This window comes from Solanum lycopersicum, chromosome 10, assembly GCF_036512215.1.
Source record: "Solanum lycopersicum chromosome 10, SLM_r2.1".
Lineage (NCBI taxonomy): Eukaryota > Viridiplantae > Streptophyta > Magnoliopsida > Solanales > Solanaceae > Solanum > Solanum lycopersicum.
This window is the reverse complement of record NC_090809.1, coordinates 32,746,261-32,759,473: the sequence shown is the minus strand read 5'-3', so window position 1 is coordinate 32,759,473 and position 13,213 is coordinate 32,746,261.

The following is a 13,213-nucleotide window of genomic DNA, read 5'->3' as shown; positions in this document are numbered from 1 at the left end:
ATCCTTTTCTTGATATTGTTTCTATAAAAGCACATTCGAAACATGAAATGTGGAGAACGCTTTTCCATCATATCAACATCACTAAGTGTATATCCACACAGATTTAAAAGTAATTCTGAATATGACAAAATTATACTCATGAATAGACTTAAAGTCTTATAACTATAAATACATCCAATCACGTCGTGCCTTTGGTTAAATAACCATCTTTCAAATGGTCATGTATTTCTTTAGATTATTAGACAGAACGAGTGGATCCTTTACTATGATGATGTAAGAATATCATTACTTTAGTAAAGTCTTGTTTTGATGATTCATTTTCAATTTTAATGGTGTATCCAAAACCCCTAACATCCAAATGAATTTCAACATCCAGGACCCATGAAAGGTAGTTCTTCGCCAAAAAATAAAGAAAAACGAACTCAAGTTTAGTAAGATTAGCCATAATAAAGAAGAAAAATAATAATACCTTAGCCTTCAAATTTCTTCGAACTTTGAGAAATCAGAGTTTCACACTGATAACGTGTTATAAAATAAAGACTAAGTATAAAAATTAAACTAATTACAACCAGATGAGAAAAATGTAGTAGAGAGATAAAATAGGAAATTTTTATCTTCCTTATTTTTGATGTACTTTCCATATAAGAGGGGTACAATGAATAATCATTAATTTTGTTTTAAATAAATAATTGTTACGAAGTCATAAAGAATTAATACAACTTGATTTATAATGGAAAAGTAAGTTATACACTTTTTCTTATAATATTAACAATAATTATGTCTCAATATCAAATAATATTCTTGTTTCTTCTTTATCTACATAAACTTTTCAGAATACCTCATTTTCTCTCCCTACATGTTACTTTATATTTATCAATTTTCACGCTATGCGTATTTCTTAATAATTTTAAGAACATAACAAACACAAAATAAATAATATATTTTAATCATTAAAATTTATTTCTTTTAAGCAATCAATATAAATTTCAAAATTTAATTAGTAATTAGCACATTTCCCAATATAATTAAGTTGCTAACTAAATCAATAGAAAGTAATTATAAATTTTAAGATAATTAGTACTTATAGAAGAACTTCGATCATCATTAAGATAAAATCACGAGGATGTTATATCTCTTTAGGATATATTCTAGCATTTTAAAATACTAATATGAATTAAAAGAAATTATAGACTTATAACACTCACAAGTTCATATAAAAATCAAACTTTACAAATTTCATAAAAATACATAAAAAAAAAAAGAAAGAGATAATATACACACGTGTCATTATGACTTAAATCGTTAAAAATAAAAGAAAATAATATCAATACATAGTTGTCTAAGCTCTTGTCGGTATACACTTCACAAACTTATCTATGTTCAAAAACTTTTTTCTTCTTTTCCATGTAAAACAAAAGCAGAGGACAGACATTACTTTTTTTTTTATACACTTCACAAATCTATCATTATTTAAAAACTTTCATCATATATGTAACATAACGAGCGTTTAAGGTTATCTTTCATTTTGTATTTAATTTTTACAAACCTAAGATTGAAAATTTTATTGTAACATCAGACGTGATTCGACAGTGTTGAACTTACATGGCCTTTCTAAATGTATTAAATATTTATAGAAAAAAATATATTTATTAATTACTGGTATAAATAAACCAAAAGTAACTAAACTTAAAAGAAAGACAATTGAGGGAGAAAGTACAATGTTTATCACTTTTCGTTATTTTCATACAAATGAAGTACAAAGCCTTTATATAGGCAATATACATGTGGTAGTGGATGGAATACACTAGCCCTCCATCACTTGGCGCACGCTGCACGCAAATAATACACTTTCAAGTTTGTCAAGCACGCAGTATCCATATGTCATAGTGAGACATTCACATTAACAGCACTTCTCTTGAGATGTCTATGTAAAAGAAAAGTTAAAATAAAATATACATAGATATTCATAACACGCATTACTTGTTGTCTCATTAAAATCTTTTTAGAAAAATCTAGTGAGAAAAAATAATTAAGAAAAAAAAACTGTAGCACATATTTTAACCCCGATGATGAATACCACGATTGAGATGGTTAAATTTTCGCATTCCAGTCTTGTCTATTATCTTATGAAGAGTTAAGGCTGGTAAAGATTTAGTGAATAGATCTGCTGAATTATCTCTTCAACGAATCGCTTCAACGGATTTATTGTATATCATTTTCACCATTATTCTGAAGATCATGAGTGAAGAATAATTTTGGGAAAAAGTGTTTCGCTCTATCTCTTTTTATGAAGCTTCCTCTTAATTGAGCTATGCATGCAACACTATCTTCAAAGAGCACGGTGGGTACCTTGACATTAGACTTCAAACCACATCTTTTTTTGATGAAATGTTTCAGTGATCTCAATCATACACATTCTCTACGTGTTCCATGAATGACTATTATTTCAACATGATTTGAAGAAGTAGCGATAATAGATTGCTTTCTAGATCCCCATGATATAATTGTACCTCCGTATGTGAATAGATAGCCCATTTGAGATCAAACTTTATGTGTGTCAGATAAATAATCTGCATCTGCATGACTAAATAAATACACATTATCTTTTTTAGTATAAAGTAGACACACACCACTAGTCCCCTTTAGATATCACAATATATGTTTGAATCTATCCCAATATTTTCCTGTAGGCGAAGAATTGTATCTTGCTAACAAATTAATAGAAAATGCTATGTCAAGTCTTGTAGCATTAACAAGATACATAAGTGCACTAATTGCACTAAAATAACGTATTTCAGGACCAAAAGACTCTTCATTCTCTACTTGAGGTCGGAATGGATCCGTACGCACTTTAAGTGATCAGACAATCATTGGAGTACTTAATGGATATGCTTTGTCCATGTAAAATTGTTTCAAGTTTTTCTTAGTATATGCAGATTGATGGATGAAAATCCCATCTACAAAATGTTCTATTTGTAGATCAAGACAAAGTTTTATCTTTCCAAGGTCTGTCATCTCAAATTATTTTTTTAGATATTCAATTTCCTTTGGACCTCTTCTGGAGTTCCAATGAGATTAATGTCATCAACATAAAGAACAAGAATAACAAAACCCAATGTTATTTTCTTAATAAAAAAATACAGGGAGAAATGATATCGTTTAGATAATCTTGTTTTATCAAGTACTCACTGAGGCAACTATACCATATGCGCCCTGATTGCTTTAAGTCATATGCTGACTTTTATAATCTGATAGAACATATTTTCTGAGATTTGAACTATATGCTTCTGGCATTTTAAGTCCTTCTGGAACATTCATATAAATTTCAATATCAAGTGAGCCGTAAAGGTAAGTTGTAACAACATTTATAAGATGAATTTCATGATTTTTATGTACAACTAAACCTATGAGATATAGAAAAGTTATTGCATTTATAAACGGTGAATATGTTTCTTCATAGTCGACACCGAATCGTTGAGAGAATCCTTGTGCCACAAGGTGGACCTTGTATCTTACAATCACATTTCTCTTATTTGTTTATCGTACAAAGACACATTTATAGCAAACAGATATAACGTCACTAGGTGTTTGGACTATATGTCCAAAAATATCACGTTTAACAAGTGAATTCAGTTCTGATTGGATTGCCTCTTGCCATTTTGGCCAATCATATCTTCATCGACATTCTTTGACAGATTTAGTCTTAAGATCTTCACTGTCTTGCATAAGATTTAGTGCAATATAATATGTGAAAATATTATCCACTATTATTTTCGATCGATCTAAATTTATCCCATCACCTGTAAAACTTATTGAAAGTTCTTCATTTACTTGAGTCTCGGGTTCACAGATATCTTCAGGAATATCAAAATTAATAAGACTTTGAATCTCTTCCTGAGATTCGTACTTCTTTTTCTAGGATTTTTATCCTTTGAATCCAATGGTGTACCACACTTTAGGCGTATTTGTGATTAAAAATCCATGATACTTGTATATGGTCCTTTGGGTACGTCAATTCGGATAGGCACATTTACTGAAGGAATATATGACTTTGTTTGTTTTTCAAATTAATAAATGCGTCTGACATTTGATTTGTTATGTTTTGCAAATGGATGATCTTCTGGACCTCTTGTTCACACAGGGGGAACGTGGATCAAAATAAGATAGAGATGAAACTTTCCATACAATTTCATTGTTATGTTCCTTTTTCTCTCCCCCTAATCGCGAAAAATTTATTTCATCAAATCGACAATAGGCAAATATTGTAGTGAATAAAGCTCTTGTTAATGTCTCAAGATAGCATATTATGGAGGGTAAATCAAACCCAACATATATACCTAACCTTCTTTGGGGCCCATCTTACTACGCTGAGGTGGTGCTATTGGCACATACACAACACATTCAAAAAATTCGTAGATAAGCAATATTTGACTCATAACCAAATACTAATTGTGACAGAGAGTATTTATTATGATGAGTACGTTTGCGATAAATAAGTGATGTTGCATGTAAGATAGCATGACCCCAAACAGTAGTTGGCAACTCAATTTTCATAAGTAAAGGTCCTGCTATCAATTGTAAGCACTTAATAAATGACTCAGCAAGACATTTTTGGTATGAACATGAGCTATAGGATGTTCAAATTTTATACTTACCAATAAGTAATAAGCATCAAAAGCTTGGGATGTGAATTCGCCAGCATTATCAATGCGCATTGCATTAATGGGATAATCTGAAAATTGCTTTATTAATCTTATAATTTGTGCTAATAATTTTACAAATGCCAGGTTGTAAGATAATAAGGAAACACATGAGAACATCTTGAAGATGCGTATATTAGGATCGTAAAATATCTAAACAACCCACTAGATGGGTGAATAGGTCCACATATATCCCCATGTATACGTTCCAAAAATTGAGGGGATTCAATGTTAACCTTCATTAGGGTTGACCTAGTCATCAATTTGCCTTGACAACAAGCAGCACATGAAAATTCATTACAAATAAGAATCTTCAGGTTCTTTAATGGATATCCATTTGAGTTTTCAATGATTTGTCTCATCATTATTGATCAGGATGACCTATCGGGTCAAGCCAAAGAACAAAACTTTTCAAATTAGTAAACTTTTGATTTACGATAAAGTGTTCTTCAATTGCAAGGAAGCTTGATACAACTCAACCAAGTGCCTTGGTGTATGATAAATATGGAACCAATGCCCTTTTCCACCACATCAATAATATTTGTTGTCTGAATTCTTTTGTACCACTTAATGCTTTTCATCCTTATTTTTACACTGCTGGTGGTGAAGGTTATTATTTGGTACAAGACGATCACCATGATTGAAATTTCTTCCTCGACCACGGCCACAACCACGATATTTTTCACGCATAAATTGGTAAAAAATATTTACTTCAGGAAATGTCAAAGAACTAGTAGGTCAACTTTGATGGTTCTTCATCAGTAAGTCATGAGTTGTTTAGCAACAAGGAGGTGTGAAATTAATTTTAAATATTACTTAAATCCCATTTATCGGTATTGTTGTTGCAGGAGCATATTCGAGACAGGGAAAGTGAAAAATATTTTCTCGAGTATATCATGGTTATTGATACTTTTTCCGCATAATTTTAATTGTGATATAATTTAAACATAGAAGAATTATACTCACTGATAGATTTAAAATCTTGAAGTCTCAAATGGATCTAGTCATAACGTGCCTGTGGAAAGATGACCATCTTCAGGTGTTCTTATCTATAAGATGACCAACTTCAGGTGTTCGTATCTATCTTTTAAGTTTTTCCACAACACCAGAAGATCTTTAAAATGAAATATTCTATTTTCAAACCCTCATCAATGTGATGATGGAGAAATATCAATGCCTTATCACAATTTAATTCTATGCTCGATTATTTTCTTGGATGGTGTCTGCTAGACCCATCGCATCAAGATGAATTTCTACATCGAGTACCTATGATAAATAGCTTTTCCCTCATATGTCTAGAGCAAGAAATTCAATTTAAAAAGATTAAACATTATTTAAGAATTTTTTTTTTATATCTTTGAGACTTTTAAAGTCTTTACTTGAACTAACAAAACTCATACCGATAACGTGTTATACAATAACCAAAAGTAACTAAACTTAAAGAAAAGACAATTAAGGGAGAAAGTACTATGTTTAATCAATTTTCGTTATTTCATACAAATGAAGTACATAGCCTTTATATAGGCAATATACATGTGGTAGTGGATGACAGGCACTAGCCCTCCGTCACTTGGCACACGGTGCACACAAATAACACACTTTCAAGCATGCACTGTCCATATGTCATATTGACACATCCACATTCACAACAATTGCGATATATTGGCGTATGTGTTTATTTTATATAAATTTTATAATTTATTAATATTTTAGTGGAGATAGCAAGTCTAGTTACGTAAAAGATTAGTAGTTTATCAGATTTACTTTATTCAAAATAATTTCTTATCTGTTGTAGTGTATGCAAAAGATATATCTATTCTACCACGAGCCTACACAATGCCTAAGTGTATATATAATGGGATAGAATTTAATGAATGACCCATATGTACACCTATGACTTTGGGGTAAAAGGTATCTGGTGATTAATCACAAATGAATTAATTATAATGAAAGTTATCCATTATTTTTCTTGTTTACATTTTCAATTTATTTTGTATGGGCACTGTTGGTTTCTTTTAAGGCTATTCCTTTCTCTTTTTTTGCCATGATTCCTGGGATTTGTGATTTTCCAGATACAGCGTGATATCGAAGAATCAATAATAAATTTCTATATTTGGGTAATGTCTATTTCGTGTCAAGTTATATAGTAGAAAGGATTTTTGTGATTATGGAATTTTAATGATTGTCTGATCACGGGTTATGATTATGATTATGAGGTGCGATATAGCAATTGAAAAGAATTTAAACTTAGATATATTTTTGGTTTTTAAATGTACTGGTCTATTATTGATGAGTTCACAAAGGACTCATAGGTAAGGAATGTCTTCTTGTCATTAAAATGGTACTGCTTTTTTACTAGAGAAGTTTTACCACTAGCCACTACAAATTCACATTTGTATACTAGTTAGTTAAAAACAAAGAAATATAGTACTAGAAGTTATGATAATGTGTGTTCTTACAGAAACTAATGCCATTAATTTGGTGGATAAAATAATAATCACACGCAGGATAATGTCCAAACTAAATAGTAATAGGAAGAGAGTAACAACGACACCAATTAATAAAATGGGTAAATATGATACTCGAATAAGTATTACAATAATATTGATGAAAAAACATGGTAGTGTCAAAAGACTACTACTCAACACTCTTTTATTTCTTACAACTCACAATAATATTACTTGCATACTATTTTCCCACGAACTAAGAAATAGTTTGTGGATTACTCTCTCTACTCTCTATTGCTTCTCTATTTTTGGTATTTTCAAGTGTTCAATTACTACTCTATTTTTAGAGTTTTTTGAACACTTGTTTACATCATTAATGACATAATATGGTAGCCAATTTCTATAAAAAATTGGCTGCCTAACTCTATCAAACTTATACATAACTTTTGCTACCTACTTCCACAAATGTGGCTATCAATTTTCACATTGGTGTCTACCAATTTTCACATTTGTGACTTGTAATATCAAAAAGGATGGGTGCCAAATTAATTGTTGCCAATATTTATTTCCACAAATATCTCCCTTAGTTTTGATTTTTCTTCTTTACTCCAAGGCTTGATCTCAATCTCTGAAAATCTTCAAACTTGAGAGGCTTTGTAAAGATATCCACAACTTGATCCTGGGATTTTACATACTTGAGTTCTACCTCTTTCTTGGCAATGCATTCTCGGATAATTTGATACCTTGTGTCTATGTGCTTGCTTCGATCATTATACACCGAATTCTTTGCTAGTGCTTGCGCAGATTTGTTATCAACACAAATCATTGTGGCTTCGATTTGTGACAAATTGATTTCCTTCAACAATCTTCTCAACCAAATAGCGTTACACGTACATGATATCGCTGCCACATATTCAGCTTCACAAGTCGAGAGAGTAACAATTGATTGTTTCTTTTAACTCCAAGAAATAACACAATCACCCAAGAAAAACACAAAACCAGATGTGCTTTTTCTATCATCAACATCTCCCGCATAATCACTATCACAATATCCCACAAGATTAAAATTATCGAAAGACGAATAAAATAGCCCAAGGTCAATTGTACCTTTTAGGTAGCAAAGAAGTTTTTTAGCAACCTTCAAGTGAGTGGAGGTAGGAGCTTCCATGAAGTGACTTACTACTCCAATTGCAAAGAGTATATTTGGTCTTGTACATGTCAAGTACCTCAGACTTCCTATGAGACTCTTGAACAAAGTGGAATCCACTTCTTCTCCATCGTCAAACATTGACGATTTTGTTCCATTGGGGTGTTCACAGGGTTACAATCAAATATGTTGAATTTTTTCAAAATCTCATTTTATAGCTTTCTTGAGATATGAAGATGCCTTCCTCCATTTGCTTCACTTCTAGGCCCAAGTATTATGACATGAGGCTATGTCCGTCATCTCAAACTCAAGGGACGTATCTTTCTTGAAGGCTTCAAATAAAACTAGGTTGTTATCCGTTATATTAAATCATCAACATAAAGACAAGAAAAACAAAATATCTCCATTAGTATGAAGTTTAATGTAAAGAGCATATTCATTGAGACAACGAGTAAACCCGTTGTCTTGAAAGTATTTGTTAATGCAACTATTCCAAGCTCTTGGAACTTGCTTCAACCATATAAGGCTTTATTCAACCTCAACACCTTATCTTCATAATTTTTAACCATAAAACCCAATGGTTGCTCAACATAGAATTCTTCTCCAAGATATCCATTCAAGAATGCCGATTTGACATCTAGTTGATGGGTCTTCCACTTCATTTGTGGCGCTAAAGAGATCAATAGACGGATTGTCTCCAAGCGGGAAACAGGCGCATAGACTTCTTAATAGTCGATGCCATGCCTATGTTTGTAGGTGTCATGACCCAAAATGAGTCGTGAGTGACATCCATGCTTACCCTCCTAGGTGGGCGAACGAACAAATCTAAACCGCAACATATACCAATAGTTTAATTATAAATAACAAAAATAGTGCGGAAGCTCCAATACTTATTAAGTAACCAATTTAAATAAGTTTCTAAAGTTTAATACTTATTATCTCAAAATCTAATAGTCGTCACACCAAGGACATCTATTTTAAAATTACCAAGTCTAAGAGTATTTAAGAAACCAAAATAAGCAAAAAGATGGTCCATGTCAAAAATTCAAAGACATCAAGACGTGAACGAGAGAATCCATCACGAGCTAGAATTAATAGCTCACCCTGAACTCTGATGTGCTGGAGACAAGCTAGAGCTGAAGGCCAGTCGAAGTCGATGGTACACATGTTGCACTCCACAAAAGAACAAAGAACAAAATACAAGTAGGGGTCAGTACAATGGACACGTACTAAATAGCTATCATCGGCCAACTCAAAATAGAAACCAATATATATGGAATAATAATATAAAATCAACTACATTACTTATTAGGTGAAAAGCAACAAACACATGAACCAATGACAACAACACCATAGTAGGTACACCATCAATCACAACATCAGACATACCTATGAGGACTCATGCCTCCACACTATACTCATTTGAAAAAGGGGTTCTTTGAGATTGAGTATATTAAGTTAATTCAAGATTCCTTTCCTTTAATATTATTGTGTCGGAACGTGACATTCTGATACCATATACCGTATGGGAACGTGACACTCCAAACCCATAATACCGTGTTGGAACTTGACACACCGATATAATAATACCGTGTCGGAACGTGACACTCCGATCCAATTATCTCATTATTTTATTTCATCAATTATTCTTTATTTAAGACGTCATTTTAATATAGAGGGTTCAAGATAAGAAATACAACAATCTCATAATTTTAGTCTAACCACAAACCACACAATCAAAACATACAACCTCACAATCAAGTACATAGGAGACTTTACAATATCACTCAATACAATCAATCACTATTTTGAGTTTATCTATCAAATAGAAATAAAACATAACCTACCTCCACCGAAGAATCGAAATTAAGCAACTACTTCTCCAATGTCTTTCCTTTCTTTATTGCCTCCGAATGTTTCCAATATATCAAGTATATACATATGTATAACTTGTAAGTTGACGAATCTATAAACACTCAATTTACTCTACGTTCAATCTAGACCAAAAACTCATATAATTATATAATCAATTTTCTAAAGTTCAAATCTAAAGGTAAGTCTGAATTCCCCAATTTAACATAACTTTAATGAAATTTAAATAATTTGATACACCTAATATTTAATTACCTATTTTCATATATCAAAATATAAATTTCTAATGGAAGAACAAAATATTAATATTAATGTCAGAAAGCCACTGGTGACAACACCAGTGGCTACGAACTGGTAACAACCCAACTATAGCACCTGCGAAGTATAGCACATGCATGCATTAAATATACAAAACATAGTGCATCCAATTTCCCACTACCGGGACACATAATTTCCTTAGTTATTAATTATTTTATACATACATATATATATATATATATATATATATATATATATATATATATATATATATATATATATATATATATATGTATATATACCCACCTATATTAACAATAATAATTATGATAACAAGAAATATTCGTAACCGAAAATCACTAGTTTCTAAGACCAGTAGCGTACCACTTAATGCATTTTAAAACTTGTCTATTTCTTTCTCAATTTCACCTAAAATTTGAGCTAATCACTAAATTAAATGTATCTCCAAGGTTAACATATACACTAATAATAATGATTTAATAATAATTATAATAAAATAATAAATTATCAAAATTATAGACACTGCCAATACTTCTAATCAAAAGTACCAATTCTAATGTGGAGGGAATCTGCTCACATATATATAATATATTATATATGATACATTTTATAATCGCTATAACACCACATTCTTGCTCACTTTTCTATCCAAAATTTTCAACTAGCAATTAATACATCAACACCTATAACTATTCAAGCTAAACATAATTTAATACTATTATTGTTATTACTAGAAGGATTGGAGGATGATTTAACCTGAAGGCAACAATTTTCAATTCACTTCTTGTTCCACGCCGTCCTCTCGTTTCTCCTCTTCCCCTCTTTTCTTTTTTTTTCCTTCAAATTATTTATCAAATTAACGATAATATGACTAATTATAAAGGTGTAAAAGTGTCCCAATATTAATTTTAATGTTATTTTCTTTAACACTAACTCTATTAATTATTAAACCCACCCTACTAAGTTCATAATTATAATTATGAATAGTTCAAAACACTAATTTCAAACGAATTGTTCAGTATTTCATTGATAATATTTTAATCGTATGATACATGATCCTTCTCTAAGTGGTGGTTTTGGATGAGATGTTTACAGTATTTGATAGCGTGTAAACATTAGGGTTGGAATATAAGGTTCGAATGAATCCTTTTACGACCCATTTCCCTTTTCCTACGCTATGCATTGATCTTGCACGTCATTTTATGTGTTTTTCTTGATTATGTTATTGAGTATTTCACTAAGTATGATTATGAATAGTGTAAGATGAATAAGATCCTTTAAAGCAAGAGGTAAGTCTTCTAAAGATGTGATTACTCTATAATGTTTATGTTAGCCTATGAATAACGATGTTATTTTATGAAAGCATGTATGATGTTTTAATGTGTATGTCCTGGGATATGAACATGTTAAATGTGAGATCATAATAAGACTCTGAAAACGCAAGCTATGGTATTATCTTATATGCTTTACACAAGATGACTATGTTATGTTAATCTCACATATGAAGGGTTGCGATGAAAGAAAATTCTCATCTAATCCTAAAAGAGCTCATGATCATGTTTATACAGGGAGTTAACCTCCTATGACCTATGATAAGTTTATGATGAATAAAAACATAAAGGTTATTTCAAGAAAAGGGAATTAAGCTAAGCACCGATGAACTGGATATGAGAAGTGTCCCTTCCCTACTGGAAGGTAGGTTCAAAATGATTCTCATGAGATTGAGGCTTCCATTTTATGTGGAACTATCGGTCTCTAATATATCTCCTAGTTCTTAAAATATGTTGTCACCATAGATACTAGCTAGTGGATCCACCTATCATGCAGGTTCTACTTTGGCCATTAGACCAATTCTTTTCGGTGTGCGAGAGACACTGGATTCGATGTTTATCTCGCATGGTCTATGTCGGTTAAGGCGAAGATTCCCTCATGTAAAAAGAAAGGCAAGTAAGTGAACATTGACTAGGGTGACTTGAGGAATTTGCTTTGTATAGGTAGGGGTATGAGACTCTACCTAGAAATTGCACAAGTTGACTTTAAGGGAAGTCCTCGGAGTTTATTCTTATGTAATATGATGACATGAAATATAATGTTTATGATACATGATGTTAATCATACATGAATGTTGGTCATTATGATGAATAAGTTATTTGATTATATTGTTATATGAAGTGATGACAACTTAAGTTACAAGTTATATGAAGCAAAGCTTTACTTATGGTCTCCTATATTATCTACTTGGTTGTGTTGGGTTACGGGGCTTTACATGACCATTTCACTTGTAGGTTGGAGATGAGATCATTGGTAAGTGTTTAGTATGTTATGTTTATTTGATTTATTGAATATGTTAACATGACTCAATGAAAATATGTCTTTGATTATGATCATGTTGTAAGTTGACGGTATCCTTAGTTTGTACACGTTATATGGTATGTGCATTGAATACTTTCACATGACTTATCATGTTTTCTAATGAAATGATAAATGATCCTTTTTCAGGCATGTCCTTATATGTTATGTGCATATACTCATACTTAGTGCATGTGACATACTAACCCCATTACTTTATATTACTACAACTGTAGGTTCTAACCATTGAAGTTGAAGGAGGCCGATTTGAAGATGCTTGGAACTCTTTCTCCAAGTCTGGGTAGGTCCTCATGTTTGGGACACTATCATTTATATTCTCGCTTATGAAGACTTTAGTAGATATTAGGATTATCTATTTTCATCATCTTTTCTTTGGGCTCTTTTGTATTAATGCCTCT